Here is a 12,297-nt window from a genome sequence, read left to right on the forward strand (position 1 = left end):
GAGGTGGTAAGAAAATAAGAATGTTGGTACTGTTTTAGAGCACAATACAGTTTTCAGATTTTAACATTATTTGGGGAATTAAATTTTGTGTCTTGTCACTTTTTTATCATTAAAAAAAGATAGAGCACTCATCTTGCCTCTAAGAATACTTTTTGAAACAGTTTTATGTCATTAATTAATGGAGTCCATGAATATTTAATGACGGCCTATGTTTTTGCCGAAGAGTATTCTCAGTGCTGTGGAGAAAGAAGATCACACAGCTCTACTTTCGCAGCCCTTATATTCTACTTGGCAGAGACAAATAATAAATAGAAATATAAAAAACAAATTAAAAATAATAAACACATAAATATAATGATTTCAGATATTATGTATTTTAGAAAGAAAATGTACAGGGTAATTTTATAAATAGTTACCGGGCGAGGAGAGGTAGATAAGGTAATTTGGGACCTGAACATCTAGCGTTTTGATAAACGATAGAAAATATGTGTAGCGTTCTATTTTTTGATGCTCTACCCCTTGCTATCTGTGTGCTTTTAACCTGTGGCTCAGTTTTCTCATCCGCCTTATAGGTCTGTTGCAGTCTTTAAATAAGTAAATGCACAAAATTCCTTTAACTGGTTAACAAAGTAAGAGCTCAATAAATGCTAGTTCATGATTAAGTATTATTCATATTCCTGAGAATGAGGGTTTCGTTTTCCCATCTCCTGTCTCCTATCAGAATATAAAGCCGCATCTGCCCAGAATGGCTCTTGAAGGTAAAATTTCCATTCTCTATAAGCTTGATGCAAGTTGTCCTCCCCCTCAATTAGTAACAACTTATGAAATGGCCACTATCTGCTAGGCACTGGGTTCCTTAAGATAAATTTAATTCAGAAATTACGAAATAAAATTCCTTGAGTTTGTTTTGTTTCTCTACAAACCCCACACGGGTTTATCAACCTGCAGGAGAAGCCGAAAGATAGCCTCGGGGGCTCTGTCAGTTGGGCCCAGCCCAGACATCAAAGAATATTATGAATGTGTAAAATTGCCTTTGGCAAATACTATTTACAGACTCTCTGGCACAGTTATGCTGAAATGATAAGAAATGTCACTGCAGCCTACTGCACTGAATAATAAACATTTCCCGCCTTCAATAGCAACTATCCACTTACCAAGAACTTGGAATGGCTTAAAATCACAGCAAAGGTAAAAAGCAAGGGCCTCTATTTTCTTCTCATTAATATGCTCCAACTTTTCCTATTAATTAAATCAGTAGTCTAGCCAGGAGTAGAACTTAGTGAGATTATCTATATTATGCACTTGAAATATAGTTTATCCATTTTAATTAAATACGTTCTAAATATAACCACTTTTAATTCTTCTATGCCCTGAAACTAATTAAAAGTAAAATTAGTTAACGTTTCTCTGTGACATCATTAAAAATTGTTCACATAAAAATGCAAATATCCCTATAGTATGCTTCATGCTTACTTGGATTCCTCTGTGATGCTGACGAACAGAGGATTAAAACTTTCATGAATACGAACCTGTGTGCAAGAATTTTTTTTTCTCTCAAATTTCTCTCCATGTCTAATCATCTCTCCTCTCTTTGGCTCATCGTGGCACGTTCCAAACAAACACTGGCTATATCTCTGGAAGCATACCAAATGTCATCTTCCTGGTTATATTGTTTCAGAGACTTCATTTCAGGCTGACATGAATACGTCGATCTCAATTATTTATTTCCTTACATAACACATAACTAAGGGCCTCTCCATGTGCTCGAAAGGTCTTTAGTGGTTAGAAACTACTATTGTAAAAGATGTCTAGAGCAACATTTAGGACAATACACGTCCTTTAGTGGAGAAAATAGAAGCTGAAAGAGAAAGATGAAAATAAATATCATAGTTGTTGACATCTACTGAGCACTCCATTAAGATTATCTTACTTTTTCCTCAAGATAACCCTATTTTTATCATGCTTATGTAACAGGAGAAGAGACAGGAGATTCAGATCTTATGCTCTGAACTACATGCTTTGCAGATCAGCTGGATCGTTTCTTCGATGTCAATCAATCACAACATGGCCAGGTCTACTGAATAGACATTTTTCGAAAGAAGATATATGGATGGCAAACAGGTACAGGAAAAGATGTTCAACATCACTAGTCCTTAGGAAAATGCACTTCAAAACCACAATGAGATATCACTTTGTGCCTGTTAGAATGGCCATCACCAAAAAGTTAAGAAATAAACAATGCTGACAAGGATGTGGCAAAAAGGGAAATTGTGCACTATTATTGGCACTGTAAATTGGTACAGCCACTATGAAAAACAGTATGGAGGATCCTCAAAAATTAAATATAAAACAACCGTATAATCCAGCATTTCCTCTTCTAGGCAGATATCTAAAGGAAATGAAAATACTAACTCAAAAAGATATCTGCACCCCATGTTCATAGCAGGATTATTTACAATAGCCAAAACATGGAAACCACCTAAGTGATCATCAACAGATGAATGGATAAGGAAAATACATATAATAGAATATTGTTCAGCCATAAAAATAAAGGAAATCCTGCCATTTGCTACAACATGGATGGACCTTGAGGGCAGAAAGAAAAATACTGTATGATCTCACATGTGGAATCAAAACAAAGAGAGAAAAACCTAACTCATAGAAAGAGATCAGGTTTGTGGTTACCAGAGGCAGAAGGCGAGGAATGAGGATTGGAAGAAGGTGGTCAAAAGGTAAAACTCCCAGTTATAAGATAAATAAGTACTAGGGATGCGATGTGAAACATGGTACCTGTAGTTATACTGCTGTATGATCCATATGAAAGTTGTTATAAGAATAAGCCTATGATTTCTCATTACAAGGAGAAATTTTTTTTCTTTTTCATGTCTTCATATGATTATGAATGTTAACTAAACTTATTATAGTAATTATTTCATAATATATGTATATTACTCATTATTATGCCTTAAACTTGAAATTCATGCAATGATGTATGTCAATTATATTTCAACAAAATGGAGGGTTGGGGAGAAGGGGAGGGAAACATAGCCATGTATAGAGATAAAACCCTCTGATTCCCACTTCTAAGTTCTTTGGCATTTTTCTACAAGTCTCTATTTTTAAGCCAATAAAATTCAGCACAATGGCCAAAAAAAAAAATCATCATTTAAAATAATTATGAAGCTATTTTTCTAATCATAAAAGCATGGAGATAATGACCAATCGAATATACTATGATGGAGACTTACTATCTGCCAGGTCATGTGCTAGATGCTAAGGCATAGATAAAGAAATGGGCAAAGCCTATCCCTTTACAGTTAGGAGAAGAAACAAAGCATAACTATATGAAAAGTGAGATAATTTTTAAGAAGACTCAATCAAGAACAATACATAATTTTTTTGCCCCAAAGCCTTCTATGACCTAGTCTCAGTAGTTGTACATTGTCACTTCTGCTCTATTCTATTTGTCAAGAGCATTCTCTATGCATTGCCTTATTTGGTGCTCCTATCCCTCCCTCCCTTTCTCCCTCCTATCTATCTATCTATCTATCTATCTATCTATCTATCTATCTATCTATCTACCAATCTAATCTATCATCTATCTATCATCTATCTCATTATTACTAGGAATTGAGATTCAGAGAGTTTAAGTAGTTGCCCAAATGTTATCAAGAGTACATAGTAATACAGCACTCAAAATGGGTACTCTGTGATTTCAAAATTATGTTCTTATGAACATGATATTTCATCCAAATTTGAGTAAAAACAACTTGATTTCTCTTCAGCCTTGAACACTGCACTCTCTCTTCTTAAATGATTAATTCCTAAATGAAATAAATTTTTAAAATCCCTGATGCTTATAAGTAAGGAAAAGATTAGAGTAACCGGTGTGTTTTTCTCTTCCTACTTTTATGATGGGTTAAGATTTATCTGAAAGAAAGAATAGCACAGCAGTGAAAAGTATGGGCTATAGAGTCAGACAAAGCCCGCTTTCTTACCTCCCTGGCTATGCATGTCTTTGGACATAGTACTGACAGTCTCTGGGCTTCTATTTCCATGTGTGTCAAATGGGCACATTAATAACATATACCTCATATGGTTGTGGTGAGAAATAAATGAACGAATGAATGTAAAGCACCTAACCCAGTAATATATGTTCGATATGTGTTAGCTACCATAATTTTTTATTTGCTAACTTACTGCAGCTGGTCATCAGCTGTTACAGTCAACTGATGTAACTTTTCTAGTGTTGATGGTCTTACCCAATTACCCCTGCCAAAGTGCCAAAGATAGAAATTTTATTCTAATGGAATTTTAAAAATTATTTTCACCTGTAATGTACTGCAGTAAAAACTTCAACCCACTCCCAGAAGCACTGGGATGCAGCATAATTAAAATAAGAGAACAATCAACAGCAGGAAGCTAGCATAAAACCAAGGAAATTATTAAGAAACTAAACTGAACAACATCATTAAGAATCACCAGAGGCTTCTATAAATATGTAAGTCGTGTAGGAGTTGAAATAATACAGAAGGGAAACACTATAAAAATATCTTTGTGTCCGTAGGCGCTACTGGCATAAGTTTCTGCAGGTTGTATAACTCAAAGTAGCTTCTTCAATGAGAGTGACTTATGACAGTCAATCAAATATTAGATAATATCGAGGCTTAGATTTCACTAAGTGCTAAAGCACACTTTACAATTATTCTCATGCTTATATGTAGTAGCAAAGCCCTTAAAACAACATGCCGACCCGCTTGGAAAAAAATGAGGATCCCATGAAAGCAACTCAGACTTTGCACCAAGAGTTTATTCTTTCCTTGAACTGCCAGATTTGACTTACGGTGTAATGAGAATCTTAAATGATCACTAATAACAAGAGGAGTCACATTTGAATGATCCTGGTAGGGTGATGAGTCCAAGAACTTATCAGAGCCTTGACTCTGGTGTTATAGTGGTGGAAACTGGTTAGCAAAAGCAGGAACTCAAGAGAGGCTTCGAGTTTAAGTTTCAGCTCCTGATTTTGTTCATGCAGATCTATAAGGAGCCTCCTTATGGAGAGGGGAGAGTGGTAACAGGGCCATTTTTAAAAGGAGATAAAGTCACAATGAGCCATATGTTGAAGGAGTTTTATCAATGAGGAGACATTGATAGGTTGTGACCAGAGGCATGGTTGAATCTGTACCATTATTTGTAAGAAGCTCTTTGGCTGCTTATGGGGAAGGATCAGAATGGAGGAAGAATGAACGTCCAACTATATAGCTAGAGACTCTATGATGATGGCATGAACCAAGCAAGGGGATGAAAAAAGAGATGGAAAATCAAAAAGACTTGCTGATAAAGGACATGGGTGCTAACAGAAGTGAAGTTATCAAGAATTTCAAAGTCTTGCTTGAGCAATTAAACAAACAAACAAAAAAAACTTTCACTGGAATGAATGAAATACCAGAAAAGGAGATCAATAGTTCAATGGAGAGTTGCTAACCAACGGGCATAGTTTCAATCATGCAAGATGAATGAATTCTAGAGATCTGTTCTACAACATCGTGTCTACAGTTAACAATACTGTATTGTGAGCTTACAATTTTGTTAAGAGGGTAAATCTCACGTCAAGTGTTCTTACCACAATACATTTTTTGAAAAGAAGAGAAAAAGAAAGAAAGAAAGAGAGAGAGAGAGAGAGAGAGAGAGAGAGACAAGAAAGGAAGGAAGGAAGGAAGGAATAGGAAGGAAGGAAGGAAGGAAGGAAGAAGGAAGGAAGGAAGGAAGGGAAGGAAGGAAGGAAGGAAGGAAGGAAGGAAGGAAGAAAGAAAGAAAAGTTGTTGTTGTTGTTGAAAGAAAGAAAGAAAGAAAGAAAGAAAGAAAGAAAGAAAGAAAGAAAGAAAGAAAGAAAAGAAAAGAAAAGAAAGAAAGTTAGTTTAAGGTTTAGTATGCTAATCTGACTTGTGTATGAGACATTCAAGAGGAGATTTCCAGTAAGCCATTAAGTCTAAGTGTTTGTAAATCAGCAGAGACCTCTGCACTACTGTCTACTCACATATGTGGGTAGGTTTATTACAAAGCAGTTCTTTGTAGTTCTCTGTCCCTAGTTGTTTCCCTAGATCCAAAGAATAATAAGACAATTACTGTTAGAAGCAACATTTCCCAAAGTTCGAATGACCAGGTGACATCTGCAATTAAAAAAAAAATTGATAAGACCACTCTGATAAGCTGGGTCTGCTGCTTTACAAAAGCAATGCAAATAAAGTTTTGCAAAACTAAAATGTGAGAGATGGTCTGTATATGGATTCTAAGAATTAGAATGTTGGGCTATTCTTGACACTTTGGGAGATATCACTATCTTGGCCAAATTTCTACCCCTTGAGTTTTCTGAGCCAAAAATAAATTCCTATCTGTAATACAAATAGAACAAAACTAATAAAACTAGCAAAATGCAGACATTATGAGAACAACATGCCTTCCTTTCCTATAGCCCAATGAGAAATAAGCTGAGCTCAGTTTTTGAGAGCCATGCTAATTAGACAGCAGCGTCTCAAGAGACTGCTAAATCAAGACCCTGCCTAAACTGCTTATCATCAAGTATCAGGTAATAACAGCATAATGATTCATGAAATGAAGCCATTTCTGATCAAATCAGTCTGTTTTTCTTAGCCCCTCTACCCAGTATAAGTAATTTTGTCCCAAGCTCTAACTCTAGAAGTTGAGGTTCTGCCGACATTACAAGATGAAAGTCTACAGTGATTTATTCCAATTGTTGCAACAGCAAAATGTTTGATAAGCAAGGTGATTTATGGATTTGGCCATATTTCGTTTGCTGCCTTCATTTATTACGAACACAGTTTCCTCCCTGTTTTCTAAGACAGAGTGAATGGAACTGATATGGTTTTAGCAATGCATTAGATGAAAAAAATTTCTCTATAGGGCCATTTTAAAAACAGTACTCTTTTTTTTCTTATTTAATAGTAAGATTTTGTTTGCAGAAAATTTTTAGAAATACAGAAATAAAGTAAAAATTATTCATAATCATACAACATAATGATAAACATTATTTTAGAGTTTTATAAAGTTCTCTTTCTAAATATATAGTGTATTTTTAATAAAATTAGAATCAGATTTTTGTATGCTGCCTTTTCCCCATCTTCTTTAAAATGCTTAAAAATGTGATTTTTAACATCTGCAAAATAATCAGTTAAATACATGTGTAATGACTTATTAATTATCCTGTTAATATTAATTAAAATTTAGTTTGTTTAGGAAGGGCTTTTCAAAAGCAAGTTTGAAATTCCACATTCCAATAATCCATAATTTTTTCTAAAATTCTTTGTTTCAAGAAAATCTATTAAGAATAATAAGAGAAAAAAAGAGAAGCCCTGACTTCTAGAATTATATCAGAATAATACATATATACACATTGGAATGTTTCATATATCAAAAGGTTGTTAGCAGGTTTAAAGATAGTGAATTCATTCATATCTTTCTCCCTGGACTATCATTTCACTGGATAAATCAAACTTTCTATAGCACATTTTTCATAAAATATTAAAACGGTCCCATGAAATGTGTATCCATTAGTAGGCCTATATGGTTTATAAACATTTTAAGTTCTTTGTTTCATAGGTTTTGTATTACCGATTTACTGATGACAGCAAAGAACACATATCTATCTTCCAGAAATAAAGTTTGGTTTTCTCCCCATAATTGTCCACTTGCAATGATACATAAAAGGTCCTTCTTTATCTATTTTCATGTTTTGTGAGAATGTGGAGCAAATTGTTTCTTAATCCTAAAGATGATGACTTTTTATCCTAATCCCAGTGGGGGAAGGAGTGGAGTTAGCTCAGTGAAGGATCACCTTATGAACCAACAAAATATTCCCACAGTTCATAGTCTTGGATATCTCATCCTTACATCTACTCTAAAATCCCCATGTAAATTCCTGCCTCCACTCACTTGCTTTCTTTCCACAGTTTGGCACACACACAAGGAAAACTTTCTTCTATCTGCTGGGAAATTCTAGAATTAGTCTGCAATTTCAATGCTATGCTCAGGAGTCGAGATATGAAAATATAGAGATTCTTCATCCTAGCACGGTCTTTTAAGATGTGTATGGTGTGTGTATCCTTACTGATATTAAAAAGTGATAAATATAATTGCTGTGTAAATGTCCACACCTTTCACCTTCCTTTTGCCAAATGAAGATAGTTCTACCTTTGTCTTTCTAAGAGAATTTCTGCTTTTCGTACCATGGTTTAGGGGGTTTTATAATGTGAAAAGAAGAAAATAACAGAAATGAAATATGAAAATAAAGATTTAAATAAAAATACATAGAAAGTTGAAGGAAGGAGGTATAGAAGAATAATCCCATTTTAGAATTACGAGAATTAGTGGTAAGAATTAAAAGAGAAGTGAAGAAAATTTATGGGAGCCCAAAAGTTGATGAATAGAAATGAGGAGAGAGAATTTTTAAAAATATACTGAAGACCAGGGTTCTCATATTTAGCATTATTGACATTTTAGACTAGATAACTCTTTGTCGTAGGGGACTATCATGTGCACTGAAGCTCAGAGGCATTTGAGGCCTCTTTCTACCAGATGCCAGTAGCAGCTCTCCAGTTGTAACAAACAAACATGTCTACAGTCATTGCCAAATAGTCTCTGGGAGGCAAATTTTTACTAGTTTACAACCACTGCTTAAAAATGTCTTCTCCTCAACTCCTTGCTCATAACCCAACCTCGACCACCCAGCCATCCATCTTCTGCCATTTTTTCCACAGATCAAGTAAACATTAGAATTGTTTAATCTTTAGTTTTCCACTGGATTGTTCCTCCTTTAGACTGACTCTACATGAACACTGGACTTTATTAAGTGCCAGTTGTATTTAGTCTGGATTTTAAATTGATAAGCTGACAAATAACATATATCATAATATTAACTCAGCAACAGCTGGACAAAGAGAAGATAAAAAGAGGATCAGGGGACTGATGATTAGTAGATATTGATTTTTGTCCTGAATTTCTCAATGATTGGGAAAAAGTAGTTGTATTTATAGGTTTTGACATTGCTAAAATGGGGTAATCACCAAGTTCTTTTCAGATTTAATATCAGTGATTCAGTTATGCTCTTTCTCTACTATAAATACCCTCATGTAAAGAAACCATTTTCCCAGTGCAGCATGTGTAAAGTCAGAAATTTTTAGATGGTAAAGAGATGTCTAAGATAGAAAAGTCAAGATTTGAGAGAAACGTTGGTGGACAGAACAGCACACAATGGGAAAGTGCTTGCAAACCCTTCAGTTTTAAAGCTGTAATTTATTAACCCTAATTACCTCCATCTTATCAGAAGTTGACAAGTCAGTTTATTGTGCATTCCTTTTCTTAAATCAACATATCTCAAATTTTACCATGAATCTCAAAGTAGAATACGATTCATTCTGTTGGTTTTCTGGTGGGAGCACTTACATTTTTGTGAAAGAAATGTATTAAGTCCATTGGCTTTGGAGATTGCACCAGTGTTAGACAGAGCAGAGGGGATTTTTCTGTCACTTTATAAATATAATTGAGATCTGAACTTTAAGAGCTATGAATGCCCTTGCTCTCCTCTTCACTTGTCACCAAATGATGGCAGCAGATTTAACAACTAGGCCAAAAACTTCAAGATCATTTTAAAAGCTACTTTGTTATTCTGGTATTTGGGGCAAGAATCCCTGTGGACTTGCAATATCAGGAAGGAGAAAAATGGACTGAAGTTATGGGGGGCGGGGGGCTGAGATGTTATGGAATGTCACTGTAAAATCTAAGACCCATACTTCATTTAGACGTCCTGCTTGAAAGCTTTCTTACATCATGAAAAAAATATGTTTCCTATCCATTAGCTGTCTGTCAATGGAAGGTGTTGAATTTGGATGTGATTCTAACTCTTGTTTGGTCTTCTTAGTCCTCCTGCAATGGAAAGAAGGAGGCCAGAAAAACTTAGAACTTCTCTTCATAATTTCACAAACACAAAAGACAGAAATTCATTTGCTACTGTCTTATAATTTAGTAAATAATTTAACTAAAGCCATTTTTTCTTTTTTAATAATTTTAGTTTACAGGTTTTTTTCCTTCATTTTTAAAATGCAGAGAAATATTTTGCACTTTTGGTCAAGGGATAATAATTATTATTTTTACACTGGAGTATTAGTGTGTCAGAGCTTTGTAATCGTTCAGGGAACAGCACAGGATTAGCGAGATATAAATTCGACAGGGAATGAAGCAGAAAGCCTAATCACTTACCAGAGTCGAATGAATCCTGCATCTTTCTGGAGGTTAAAAACTATTAGGTCAGTTCACTTTTTTAAAATTGTGTTTTGTCTTTGCTGCTGTTTCCCAAGTAGAAGCGTCAAGATTCAGTTATAAGTTGGATCCTCCCTCCTTAGGAATTCTACTTTACTTATCTTGTTAACTAGGTACCTACCATCCTACCTCTCAAATCCTTTCCTGTTGGGAAGGTTTGGGTACATACAGTGAATGATTGAAATCCCAATGAACAGAGTATCTGACATAGTGAATTAACAAGGTAGACAGAAGAGATGAGAAATGATGAACAAAATGCTCGTTTCTTTTCCAAAATAGAACAATTAATTTATTCTTATAATTAAGAAAGAATTTTATACCTACTGTAAATAATTCATTAAAAAACAATAAAATCAGGAATGTAAAAATGGCCTCTATTCCTTACACTAAAATAGTCATGCTTAAAGAGTTAGTGTATGTAAATACACACAAGTAGATATTAATTTTTTTAAAAAAAAGAGGATCCCAATATGCATTCTCAGTTATTATCTGCTTTTATTTAAGCAAGTAATTTTCATAAAAACCATTTTGTGTGTATAAAGATCTATATAAACCTAAATAATCTATAAATAAATAAAATAAAAATACTGCACAGTGGTTAAGTGCATAAGTTTTGGAGTCAGATAAATCTGGATTTGAGTCCAGGCTTTGCTAATTAGAAGATAAGTATTCTTGACATTTAGCTTACTCTCTCCAAATCATAGTTTGTTTGTTCTATTTTTTTTTAACTGAAGAAGAAGATAATGGAGATAATAATATCTAATTTGTAGATTGTTGATTGTGAGAATGAAATGACATAAATGAGTGCCTTGAATAAAGTACATTGCTTGGGTTCAACAAATGTTAGATATTATCATTGTCATAATTGATTTAGCCAATTCTCTATAACTTAATGTTTGAATTATTTTTCCGTATTCTCTATCTAACACTTTGAATAATCCTTGTGAAACCAAACTTATGTACTTGTCTGATTATTTCTGTGGGATAAATCCCTTAAAGTGAATTTTAATGGTACAGAGTTTTGTTTTTTTTAAAATCATTTTGATTTCTCTGGCCAAATTACCCCATATCTAAAAAGTGGACCAATTTAAAATCCTATTAGCTTTGTATAGAAATAAAAGAATTGTCTTACTCCATTTGAATAGTTAAGATAGCAATTTTTGATGAGCTTATATAGGTGAGAAAAAATTTTAAACCATGCAAAAAAACTATTATAAGCTACTAATAGACTCGTTTAATGGCCTTAAAAGATTGTGGTGTTAAAATATTTGAAAACAATAAAAGCCATACTTCCTGCCACACAATTTTCAGAGAGGCATTTTATATTTCTCCCCAAATAATCATTTCTACAACTCGATAGTGCCATTTTTAGTTCTATTATTAAACTTAATATAATAATTCTAATTTTTAAGAAAAGCTCTCTTTCAAGGGTCTATGAATATTGCAGAGGCATAGGGCCTACAGCAGAAAGAATATAGACTTTAGAATGAGATATAACTAGGCTATAACTGTCATCTATCATGTACATATTAATTGTGCATGCTTTAGAAGCACAGTTAAGCCTTTCTGACATTTCATTTACTCATTTCCACATGGGGAAGATTACACACTAATGAACACTTACTTTTTCACACTTGCTAGTTCAGTAAGTTAAGTTCTCTTCTGTCAGCAGAACTCCTGTTTCTTTGGGAAACTTGCTCCTCCCTCGCTTAACTTGGTCTCCATCGGCCAGTCCATTTCAGTCCTCTTCTAACCCTTATGAATTGCTTATGTGATGCAGATTTGACCAATCTTACTATCTATCTCCTTAGCCACGAAGATTGGTTCAAGGATGATCACTGACCCAAACCAGGCTAACCAGCTTCCCCTGAGATACTTAAATGATTTGAGCCCCCCAAAAACCTTATTCCATCCAATAGTTCATGGAATAATGCTACAATATGAAGAGAAAGAAAAGACAAAGAG

The sequence above is a fragment of the Pteropus medius genome, unplaced genomic scaffold (genome assembly GCF_902729225.1).
Source record: "Pteropus medius unplaced genomic scaffold, Ma_sr-lr_union100, whole genome shotgun sequence".
NCBI lineage: Eukaryota > Metazoa > Chordata > Mammalia > Chiroptera > Pteropodidae > Pteropus > Pteropus medius.